This window comes from Somniosus microcephalus, chromosome 13, assembly GCF_052327205.1.
Source record: "Somniosus microcephalus isolate GS21.2 chromosome 13, FLI_Smic_1.0, whole genome shotgun sequence".
Lineage (NCBI taxonomy): Eukaryota > Metazoa > Chordata > Chondrichthyes > Squaliformes > Somniosidae > Somniosus > Somniosus microcephalus.
Genome location: NC_140999.1, coordinates 138,452,630 through 138,464,868, shown reverse-complemented (window position 1 = coordinate 138,464,868; position 12,239 = coordinate 138,452,630). Strand labels below are relative to the sequence as shown.

Below are 12,239 nucleotides of genomic sequence, written 5' to 3'. Positions count from 1 at the left end.
GATAAACATAAAATGTGAAAGGAAAGTATTTGTTACAATCTTGGAGTTCAAGTGACTTAAAAAACTCCATGAATAACAAAAACCTCAAATGTTTTTGTTACAACCTTTATTAATTGCAAACTGATTTAGTAAAAGTTTTAATAACAGTATATTCCTCACACTACGTGAGGCTATTAATAAAAATCACTAACATCCGCTGAAAAAATGATACTAAAATAAACATTTAAAAATATGTTGAACACATGTTGAACATAAAATCTGCTTTCATTTAAATGTTATAGTAAGGTCGTTCATTTCACAGGGCTTCTATATATTGAGTCCACTTATTTTTTTTACCTGTGTTTTTGTTTTCATGTATTTTTTCATGCATACCTGAGGAAGTAAAGGAACAACAAAACTATTTCCAGTCTACTCATTCTTGTGTGTACAGGAAAGATTTCAGGCCTAAGGTTTATAATTTACTATTTATACTGATATATGTCCACATTTACAGTTTCTTCGATCCTGCTGCTGTTTTCCTTTGTAACTTTCCTTTTCTCTGGTCCTTTTCCATCTGCTTTTTAATGGTTTTATTTTCTCTTTCCAGCTAATTCTGTTGTCCCCTTCCCTCCAATGTTTATTTCTTTATGTCTACTGTTTGTCCAGAAGGCTGTAACACTTAAGTGTGATACTGAGGTCAATTGAACTCTGGTCTTCGCCGAGCTAGTTGATCTCATTTGGTGGGGGTGTTATTATTGGCCTCAAAATGCCTGCTGGGCCAGGGTCCCCAATCCTGATCATTACCCAGTGATCCCTGCTGGAAAGTCTGTGTGGATGTTGGATATGGGCAGGAATCAGCTTTGCTTCTGATGCTTCCTATAGTTGAACAGCTTGCTGGCACTTGCTGTCTGAGCTGACAAGGAGAAAGAATGAACGCCTGGTCAAAGTATCAGGCTGCTACTAGCAACTGTTGATGGGTAGGCCAGCAGGAATCTCTGCCTTCAGGAGAGGAGGGTGAAAATTTGAAAACAAAACTTATTAAAAAAAAATGTAAAATTTCAAAAGTGTCTTAGGTGAAAGAGTATGGTAAAAAAAAATTGAAGTTATTTCCCCCCATTTAGTTCCAAAATGTGTAATGAATAATTTATTGCAAATCATTTTTGAACTATGTACATGTTTCCACTAGGAGGAAGTCATAAAATTACAAAAGGCTGCTTTATGTACATTTCAACATACCTGGTGCAATGGCACGTCTCTCTGATTCAGCTCAGTGCATTAATTATTCTGGTACAGCTGTTATCAGAAACTAGATCCACTATAAGCTACAGTACAACATCAACTTACATTTATTTAGTGCTTTTAATGTAGAAAAACATCCTCAATGGCATTTCACAAAGGCGTAATCAGACACAAATGGATGCTGAGCCAAAAAAGAAGACATTAGGAAGGTCAGAGGTGCATTTAAAGGAAGCTCTTGAAGGAGGAGAGAGAGGTGGAGAGACGGAGGGGTGTAAGGAGACATTTGAGGAGTGTGGGATCTAGGTTGCTGATGGCACAGCCACCACTGATGTGGGGAAGGGAAAAGGAATCCTTGGGGTCTCCAGAAGTAATGGTGCGGGACTGGACATAGGAGCCAGTGCTGGAGATGCTCTGGCTATGATCAGATAGCTAAAAGTGGAACAAAGCGAGGACAGTCATGCTGTACTGGACAACAGAGGAGAGGCATTGGAGGAGGATGTTATGGTTGTCCATACCAAAGGCTGTGAAGAGGTCAAAGAGGATGAGGAGGGAAAATGCACCATGGTGACAATCACAGAGGATGTAATTTGTGACTTTGATTAGGGCCACTTCAGTGCTGTGGTAGGAGCAGAAACCTGATTGGCGAGATTCAAACACGGATTTGGGAGGCAACAACACGTTCAAGGACTTTGGAGAGGAAAGGGAAGTTGGAAATGGGGTGGTAGTTTGCAACGACTTAGGAGTCGAGGGTGGGGTTTTTTAAGAGGGTTGATGATGTTGGTTTTGAAAGGGAGGAGAACAGTACCTGAGGAGAGTGAACAATAAACATTCTGCTGGTTTTAAGAAAGAAAGCACAATTTTAAGAATGTCTTGAATAAAAAGTTGGAGTGTTTCTCCAGATAATCTGAGGGGGAAAATGCTAATTGTTAATAAGTATTTATCAGGAAAGCTTGAAACCACAGGGGCTGAATTGTACATCAGGTATCACGGCATTTATTATTAATAATGGCCTAGAAATTGAGTTTTGACGCAGCCAGGGCTTTAGCGCCGGAAGTTAGTGCCGGCGCTAAGTCCCCCTGCGCGCGCCAAAAATTCAGTAGCGCCGCGCCCAAACGGCTGCCGGCGCTACTGGAGGGTTTCAGCGCCTCCCAATGGGCGCTAACTGCCCCATTGCGGCGCTGTTCCGGCGCTGCGGCACCCGATGCGGTGCGGCAGGCTGGGGACGTGCAGGCCTCCTCCTCCCGTTAAGGAGGAGCTGCCTGCACCCGGCCGCGGCCCGCGCAAATCAGCTTAAAAATGAGCCCGGCACCTCGGACAAGTGCCGGGCTTGCATCTGTTCCGGGGGGGGGGGGGGGGGGAGAAGTCCGGGGAGGGAGCTGCGGGCAGGCGGCCGGCGGGAAAGTGGCCGGCCGCCGCGGGGTCTTTAATGCGCCGGTGCAAACTGGAGTAAGGCACCTCTGACAGAACGTTGCTTGCGGCTGCCACGGGCGAGGCGGCCGCAACTCAATTTCGGAGTTCGGGCGGGTTACCACGGCAACCGGGACGCTGCGCACAGCGATGACGTCATCGGTGCCGGCGCAGCGCTACCGGTGCAACGCCGATTTAGGGCCCCAGGGAATTTTTAAACTGGCCATAACTCTGGCGCTAGTCCCTCTAGCGCCTCAAAAGCGGCGCTAAGGCAACTGAATTTCTAGGCCAATGTCTTTAGTTTCTTTTTCAGAACGTGTCTAGGCCATGGAAAAGATGCCTGATGCCTTCAGCTACGATGGTGCAATGAAGCAAGATAATGAGTTAATCTTGACATTGTTTAATCATTTCATCATCTCTGGCTCTTGCTTTATATTTAATCAGATGAAGCAAATTGACAAGTAGAAACCCCACACACCCATTTTTACATATCTCTAATAATTATATATATTTTTTCTCCTCCAGATTCCTCCCCTTACACGCCACTCCTCTCCCACCAATGACACTGGATCAAGTACATGTTAAACTGCCAGGATTCAGACACCCCGACTAGACTGCTACAAATTGAACCCTTTGCAAAACAAAAGGGATTTAGAATATCAGAACACTCTGCCCTCCACATCCTGGATCTCAGTAGCCTGCTGGTCAGTGTATAAGATATTTTTTTAAATCATAACTTTATTAGTTTCCTCTTTTTATAGCTCAGTGACCTTAACCAATGAGTTGTTGAGCCATACAAACCAGAAAGGTCAGAGGTTTGATCGCCATTCTATGCTGGGTTGGACGGGTCACATTGTCCGCATGCCCGATACGAGAATCACAAAACAAGCGCTCTACTCGGAGCTCCGGCACGGCAAGAGAGCCCCAGGTGGGCAGAGGAAACACTTCAAAGACACCCTCAAAGCCTCCTTGAAAAAGTGTAACATCCCCATCGGGGAATCCCTGGCCCAAGACTGCACAAAGTGGAGGAGAAGCATCCGGGAAGATGCCGAACACCTCGGGCAGGATTTTCATTGGGCCATGGAGTCGGGATTGGAGGCATGTGGGGGGTTAAAATCCCGAAATCAGGGGACACGACCCAATCCCGCACACAACCCGCCTCCATGCCAGTTTCAAAGGAGGCAGGTACTCGCCCCGCACTGGGACCCGCCTCCCCGAGGCAGGAAGGGATTAGTGCCAATTAACTGCCTGTTAACAGGTAGTTAACAGGCAGTTTTTAGCCTAATCCCTATTTTTAATGCTGAAGTGTGGGATTCCCGATGGCTCCAAACCACACCAAGTTTGCGAGGTGGGCCGTCGGGTTGAAGGACTTGGAGGGGTCGAGATGTCGGTGTTCAGGTGAGTGATGTGTGCATGAGTGCAAAGGTAAGTGTGTTTGATGTGTCTAAAGTGTTTAAAGAAGTTTAAATTACCTTTTCTTATCTTTTCAGCCTTCCTTCCTTTAGGTCTCAGGAGTCCCTCATCTCACCGGCACAGAAAGCAGAATGGCTGCGAACTGTCAAAAGTGACAGCCTTCAGCTTTCTGTGCAGGAGAGATTTCTAACTGAGTCTGTGGAGAAGGACTCAGGTTAGAAATAAGACTGTCAGGCCTAGAAATTCAGTGGGCTGCGCCACCCGTTAGTGCCCAAAGAGGGCACTTAGTGGGTTTTATGCCACTGGCCATGCCTCCTGCTAAATTTAGTGGGGCGCTAATGGCGGCGCTAGCCGTTAGCGCTGCGCCACCACTGATGACGTCATCGGTGTGCGCAGCGCCCCGCTACCGCCCCGATCGCCAAATTTGGTAGCACCCCCTGCTTTAACGCCAGTCGCAATTTGCGACCGGTTCAGGGGGGCCTACCTGCGGCGGTAGAGGCGTGGCGGTGCGGGGCGGCCATTTTTTTTGCTGGCCGCCTGCCAGCAGCTCTTCGCGCCGCCATCCCCAGCTTCCTGAGCCCCCCCGCCCCCGTGTTGTGCCGGCTGTGTCCCAGGAGCCCGGCACTTCTCCTCGGTGCCGGGCTCTTTTGCCGGCACTCGCGATCGCCGATCGCGCTGCAGCAGGCCCCTCCCCTTTAAGAACATTTTCTGTTGCAGCGCCCCAAGAGGGATGTGGGGCGCCTCGAGTAGCGCTGCGCTTCCATCTGGGGCACTGAAACTGAATTTCCGGCGGGCGTTCGCGACTCCTTCCGGGGCGGTACTTTCGGCGCCCTGGCGAGACTGGCGCCCCAAACGGGGCACCAGTGAATTTCTAGGCCTCAGTGTTTGACAGCTTCAAACAGCTGTGAAACACTGATATTTCATCTGTCAAAACCTCTTGACAGATGAAATTTCAGTCTGTGATGTCACCTGTTGCCGGGTGGCCCTTAATTGGCCTGCTGAGCCCGCTGGGCGGGCTCAACAAGGTCAATCAAGTTAAAATCACGTGGATTGGCCACAGCTCAATGGAGGCGGGACTACAACCCTGAAAGTTGTAGTCTCGCCTCCTACCCGACTCCTGAATGAAAACCCAGCCCCTCGAGTCTCTTCGCCAGGAGCAAGCAGAAGCCAAGCACAGGCAGTGCAAGGAGCGCACGTCAACCCAAGCACCCCACCTACCCGTCCCTTCAACCACCGTCTGCCCCACCTGTGACAGAGACTGTAGGTCCTGCATTGGACTCATCAGTCACCTGCAAACTCATTTTTAATGTGGAAGCAAGTCATCCTCGGTTCCGAGGGATTGCCTAAGGAGGGATGCTGGGTTAGCGGATCCCAGAAAGGCTGCAGTGGACCTACAATTAGCTTCAGCACCCCGGGGTTATGTCGGGGGGAATTGGCCTGGGTCCCTGCTATTTATTTCTATCCAGTGAACCCTGATGAAAGTGCACATGTATGGATAACGGATAAGGCCCAAAATAAGCTTGGTTGTGATGTCCTCATGGTATAACGGCATAGAGTCATAGGGCTAGATTTTCAGTTGCTTGCGCCAGCAGTTAGCGCCTTAAGAGAAGTGATTTTCGGGCGCTATGCGTGTAGCGCCCGGGCGCAGCGCAGTTTGCGCCCCGCCCCAAATTAAGTTGCCCGTTAGCGCTGGCGCAAGGTTTAGCGGCCGCCCGGATGCGCGCGCAGAAAATGACGTCACATCCTCGTGCAACGCCCTTTGGCCGCCCCGAATCCAAACTTCAGTCGGACCGCCCCATTGTGCGGCTGGCGTCCAGAGCGTTTGTAAAATGGAACGCAACACACCCTGGGGAGCGCAAATTAAAGGGCACTCCTCCTGCACTATAACGGTGCACCTATGTTTCCGGCCACCACCACCACCACCACCACCACCACCTCCTCCTCCTCCTCCTCCTCCTCCTCCTCCTCCTCCTCCTCCTCCTCCTCCTAAAAAAACACATGCACCCTTCCCCTTTAAGAGCTCACTGGCACCAGAGTGTCTGCCGTGCGCTGCGCCCGAGCTCGGGTGTTGCGCTCTGCACCGCCAGCTTAGCGCCTAAAGATAGTAGTGGAACGCCACTTTTAGCGCTCCACCAACCTCTTAGGGCGAAGCCACTGAATTTCCGGCAACGGGGCGCTACTTTGGGGCGGGCGCTAACTTCGGGCGGGCGCTAAGGTTAGCGCCCCAAAACTGTCTATACTGAAAATCTAGGCCATAGAGTTATACAGCACAGAAAGAGGCCCTTCGGCCCATCGCGTCCGCGCCGGCCATCAAGCCCTGTCTAAATGAATGGTAAGACCCTAGGCAAGACGGAGGGTCAGAGGGATCTGGGTGTGCAAGTACACAGATCCCTGAAGGCGGCGGAACAGGTGGATAAGGTGGTAAAAAAGGCATATGGGATACTTGCCTTCATTAGCCGAGGCATTGAATATAAGAGCAAGGAGGTTATGATGGAGCTGTATAAAACACTGGTTAGGCCACAGCTGGAATACTGTGTGTAGTTCTGGTCGCCACACTACAGGAAGGATGTGATCGCGTTGGAGAGGGTGCAGAGGAGGTTAACCAGGATGTTACCAGGGCTGGAGCGCTTCAGCTATGAAGAGAGACTGGGCAGATTGGGTTTGTTTTCCTTGGAGCAGAGGAGGCTGAGGGGGGACATGATTGAGGTGTACAAAATTATGAGGGGCATAGATAGGATGGATGCTGAGGAGCTTTTTCCCTTAGTAGAGGGGTCAATAACTAGGGGGCATAGATTCAAGGTAAAGGGCGGGAGGTTTAGAGGGGATTTGAGAAAGAACTTTTTCACCCAGAGGGTGGTTGGAGTCTGGAACTCACTGCCTGAAAGGGTTGTGGAGGCAGGAGCCCTCACAACATTTAAGAAGCATTTGGATGAGCACTTGAAATGCCACAGCATACAAGGCTACGGACCAAATGCTGGAATATGGGATTAGATTAGACAGGGCTTGATGGCCGGCGCGGACACGATGGGCCGAAGGGCCTCTATCCGTGCTGTATAACTCTATGGCCTAGAAATTCGGTGGGGTTAGCGCCCAATTAGAGGCGTTAGAGGGTCTTGCGCCGGAATTATAGCTGGTAACGAATTTGCGTTGGGCCCTACCATCGGCATTAGCTGGTAGCGCTGCGCCGGCACCGATGACGTCATCGGTGTGCGCAGCGTCCCGGTTGCCGTGGTAACCCGGCCCCAAGCCCAAATTCAGTTGCGGCCGCCTCGCCCGTGGCAGCCGCAACCAACGATTGTTGAAAGGGATGTTACACACCTTTGCGCTGGCGCATAAAGGTGGAGCGGCGGCCGGCCGCTTTCCCGGCGGCCGCCTGCCCGCACCTCCCTCCCCGGACTCCTCCACCACCCCCCCGCGGCACTGATGTGTGTGGCCCGCGAGCCCGGCTCTTCCCCGAGGTGCCGGGCTCATTTGTCGGGCGAATCGACCGGCCAGCAGTCAGCTGCAGGCAGCTCCTCCTTAACAGAAGGAGGAGGCCTGCAGTACCCCAGCCTGCCGCACCGCCTCGGGTGCCGCAGCGGGGGATTAGCGCCTCAAAACTGCACTGAACGCCCATAGTGAGGCGCAAAAACCCTCTATTAGCGCCCGCCGCCGTCTGGGCCCGGGGCAACCGAATTTTCATCGGGCGCAGCGGCATTAACGCCGGCGCAAAATTTCGGGCGCTAAAGCCCTGGCGGACCCACAACCGAATTTCTAGGCCTATGACTCTATGGCCTAGAAATTCGGTTGTGGGTCCGCCAGGGCTTTAGCGACCGAAATTTTGTGCCAGCGTTAATGCCGCTGCGCCCGACGAAAATTCGGTTGCCCCGGGCCCAGACGGCGGCGGGCGCTAATGGAGGGCTTTTGCGCCTCACTATGGGCGTTCAGTGCAGTTTTGAGGCGCTAATCCCCCGCTGCGGCACCCGAGGCGGTGCGGCAGGCTGGGGTACTGCAGGCCTCCTCCTTCTGTTAAGGAGGAGCTGCCTGCAGCCGACCGCTGGCCGGTCGATTCGCCCGACAAATGAGCCCGGCACCTCGGGGAAGAGCCGGGCTCGCGGGCCACACACATCAGTGCCGCGGGGGGGTGGTGGAGGAGTCCGGGGAGGGAGGTGCGGGCAGGCGGCCGCCGGGAAAGCGGCCAGCCGCCGCTCCACCTTTATGCGCCGGCGCAAAGGTGTGTAACATCCCTTTCAACAATTGTTGGTTGCGGCTGCCACGGGCGAGGCGGCCGCAACTGAATTTGGGCTTGGGGCCGGGTTACCATGGCAACCGGGATGCTGCGCACACCGATGACGTCATCGGTGCCGGCGCAGCGCTACCGGCTAACGCCGATGGTAGGGCCCAACGCAATTTCGTTACCAGCTATAATTCCGGCGCAAGACCCTCTAACGCCTCTAATTGGGCGCTAACCCCACCGAATTTCTAGGCCTATGACTCTAATCTAATCACATTTTCCAGCATTTGGTCCGTAGCCTTGTATGCTATGGCATTTCAAGTGCTCATCCAAATGCTTCTTGAATGTTGTGAGGGTTCCTGCCTCTACCACCCTTTCAGGCAGTGAGTTCCAGATTCCAACCACCCTCTGGGTGAAAAAGTTTTTCCTCAAATCCCCTCTAAACCTCCTGCCCCTTACCTTGAATCTATGCCCCCTTGTTATTGACCCCTCTACTAAGGGGAAAAGTTCCTTTCTATCCACCCTATCTATGCCCCTCATAATTTTGTACACCTCAATCAGGTCCCCCCTCAGCCTTCTCTGCTCCAAGGAAAACAACCCCAGCCTGTCCAGTCTTTCTTCATAGCTGAAGCGCTCCAGCCCAGGTAACATCCTGGTGAATCTCCTCTGCACCCTCTCCAAAGCAATCACATCCTTCCTATAGTGTGGCGACCAGAACTGCACACAGTACTCCAGCTGTGGCCTTACCAGCATTTTGTACAGCTCCATCATAACCTCCCTGCTCTTATATTCTATGCCTCGGCTAATGAAGGCAAGTATCCCATATGCCTTTTTAACCACCTTATCCACCTGTTCTGCTGCCTTCAGGGATCTATGTACATGCATACCAAGGTCCCTCTGATCCTCTGTCTTTCCTAGGGTCTTACCATTCATTGTGTATTCCCTTGCCTTGTTAGTCCATCCAAAATGCATCACCTCACACTTTTCAGGGTTAAATTCCATTTGCCACTGTTCCGCCCATCTGACCAACCCATCTATATCGTCCTGTAGCCTGAGGCTTCCCGCCTCGCTATTTACCACCCCACCAATTTTCGTGTCATCTGCGAACTTACTGATCATACCTTTTACATTCACATCCAAATCATTAATGTAGACCACAAACAGCAAGGGACCCAGCACCGATCCCTGCAGTACCCCGCTGGACACAGGTTTCCAGTCACAAAAACAACCTTCTACCATCACCCTCTGCCTTCTGCCACTAAGCCAGTTTTGGATCCAATGTGCCAAGGCACCCTGGATCCCATGGGCTCTTACCTTCCTGACCAGTCTCCTATGTGGGACTTTATCAAAAGCCTTACTGAAATCCATGTAAACCACATCCACTGCACTACCCTCATCCACACACCTAGTCACCCCCTCAAAAAATTCAATCAAATTGGTCAGACATGATCTTCCTTTGACAAAGCCATGCTGGCTATCCCTAATTAATCCCTGCCTCTCCAAGTGGAGACCAATTCTGTCCCTCAGAATTTTTTCCATTAATTTCCCTACCACTAATGTTAGGCTCACTGGCCTGTAATTCCCTGGTTTATCCCTACTATCCTTCTTGAATAATGGTACTACGTTAGCTGTTCTCCAGTCCTCTGGCACATCCCCTGTGGCCAGATAGGTCCCAAAAATCACCGTCAATATTCATACATGAATAATAGTGACTTGGGTGAGATACCAAGGACGCCTGGCACCAGTGGAACTGAAGCTTACTTTTCCTTCAGGAAGGGGGAAAATTGACCAAAAAAAATTGAATTATTAATTTTGAAAAGGTGTTATCTTTGTTCATATTTTTCCAGTTACAGGCAGAGCCTCTTGCCTGCTACCTGTGAAAAACCTTAAATCAAAATAGGGAAAATGGCAGCATGGATACACAGAGTTTCATCTTCCTGCGCACGCCACTTTAATTTTTTTAAATAGCTGGGCGACCTGAACCCAAATATTAAACGTGAAATTCACTGCATCACTACTCTGAGTCTGTATAAATTGTACGCTTATAGTTTCTTTTATTTCATTTCTTTAAGCAACACATACCGTTCACTATTATTTGGTGAAATGTGTTTTGTGCCTACCTCTGCAACCCTAAAGACTGGTCTTATTGTTATACAATGCAGCTTTGTAGCCAATTAGTTACTAAACAAGCCTTTACTGTGACAAGGTACCAAGGGGAAAATTATAGACTGAACATTAAGATTAACATATAGAAAAAGAAAGACTGCCTCTGTTATTCAACAATGTTCACATTTATAATTAAGCTGAATATATTTAACTCACTGCTGTCCTTTGAGTCTATTCAAATAAACTTTTCTGAAGTACACTATTTTTACACAGAATGTAGATTCTTATCTTGGAACTGGCATTTTTGCGAAGTTTAAACAGTGTTCTCAAAACATCAGATGCCTCTTTCTTATTAAAATAGTTATCAGGCAGCCATCTCTCAAATGTAGATACAGTCTGTAAGACAGTTGCTTGATAACCAATTTATCACTGGGAGAACAGACCTTTAAGGCTTCAGAAATGCATGAATTCTACAAACACTTCGGTTAAATGTCTGTGTTATGACTAACACAGTGACTCTAACTACTATATATATTCAACACAGGAATTTTACAGCTTGTGGCTATCACAGCATTCAAAGTTTTCTTGTCATCTGTTTGGTTAATTTAAAAGTAAGCCAACTTAAAATATTCACATAATTCTTTAGTGTTTTAATAAGAACACTGTGGAATCTATATTTAATAATCTTGACTATACAACCTATGCAGGCCAGGAAAAAGGATACTGTCTTCCTGACAAAGGATCCCAGTCTGAAACAGCAGTTAGCTATTTTTAGATTCCTAGCATGTATTACATAGTTAAGTACATGCACATGGTCCAGTATATTCTTGAAACTTCAACAACAGTCTCAGTGTTTTGGCACTAAAGCCCTTTTCTGGAGAAATTATCAGATCAGATCTCGTGTAGTCAGTCATGAGGAATCTTCATGTTCACTTGCAGCAAAATTGTTAAGGCAGGGAATTTTGGATTAGTGTTAATGCAAAACTTCTACGTTATGCAAGACTTTAAAGCGCAAAAAAGGTTTCCTTCATGTTTTAGCTCCAAATGAGTGCAAGAAACCTGGCATGTTACATCTTTTGTAAATTAAAATGTTGACAAGAATTACGAGAGGACTGGCACATTGCCTTTAGGCAGGGAGCACCTGTTTTTAATGTCAGTGTTGGATTGAATCTCAGAGATCATATATCAGCAACTATACTTTACAGACACTACTCAGCCTAACCTCTAGACTACACTGACAAAGGCTTAATGTTTAACTTTTTGACTGCATTCCTGCATTAGCAAGAAGGGGAAGAAGGGCGAGAAAGAGGGACAAAGAAAAAAAGAAAACAGAATGAAGAATGAATGAAGAAGTGACAGTAAAATAAAGAGCTTACAATTTTGGCAGTTAGTTTTTTCACTGTCTGGAATGCAGCTCTGACTTGTTGGTGACATCATGCTGCTTGTGTACTGTAAATTATAAAACTATTTCCCATTCCTTTATGAGATACAGATCTTTTCTCAATAAAATCACTTCTGCTGTGGTTTTTGCTTCTTTTATTGGTGACTGGTACTGACTCTATTTAAAAACAAGTGCCGTGTCTCATTTAAATGGATGAGAAACAAAGCTTGCAAACTGATAACATGCTGGCAGCCAACATGAGTGAGATCCTGAATCACATTTTGCAGTAACACCTTTATTGTAATTCATGAACCAGGTCAGTAACGGTGATCATCTGTGCTGTGACCTGATTCTGATTTTTTTTTTAAACTGCTTTTGTTTCACAAAAGGGAAGTTATCAAACTGTCAGCAAATAACTGCACAGCATCATTGTGATCATTTTAGTATGTAGGAGGTGTGTTCAGCATTTCATGCCAGACCACCACACCCATATTCTGTGGG

The 12,239-nt window shown here is 48.6% G+C and overlaps 1 long non-coding RNA gene across 1 annotated transcript; it reads left to right on the top strand.

Annotated features, from left to right (window-relative positions):
• The first annotated feature begins 2,620 nt into the window (after positions 1-2,620).
• On the top strand, positions 2,621-11,880 carry LOC147108611 (uncharacterized). Its single transcript, XR_015080726.1, has 2 exons — positions 2,621-3,329; positions 11,639-11,880. It is a non-coding gene; the product is annotated as an uncharacterized LOC147108611 (long non-coding RNA).
• Positions 11,881-12,239: the final 359 nt, after the last annotated feature.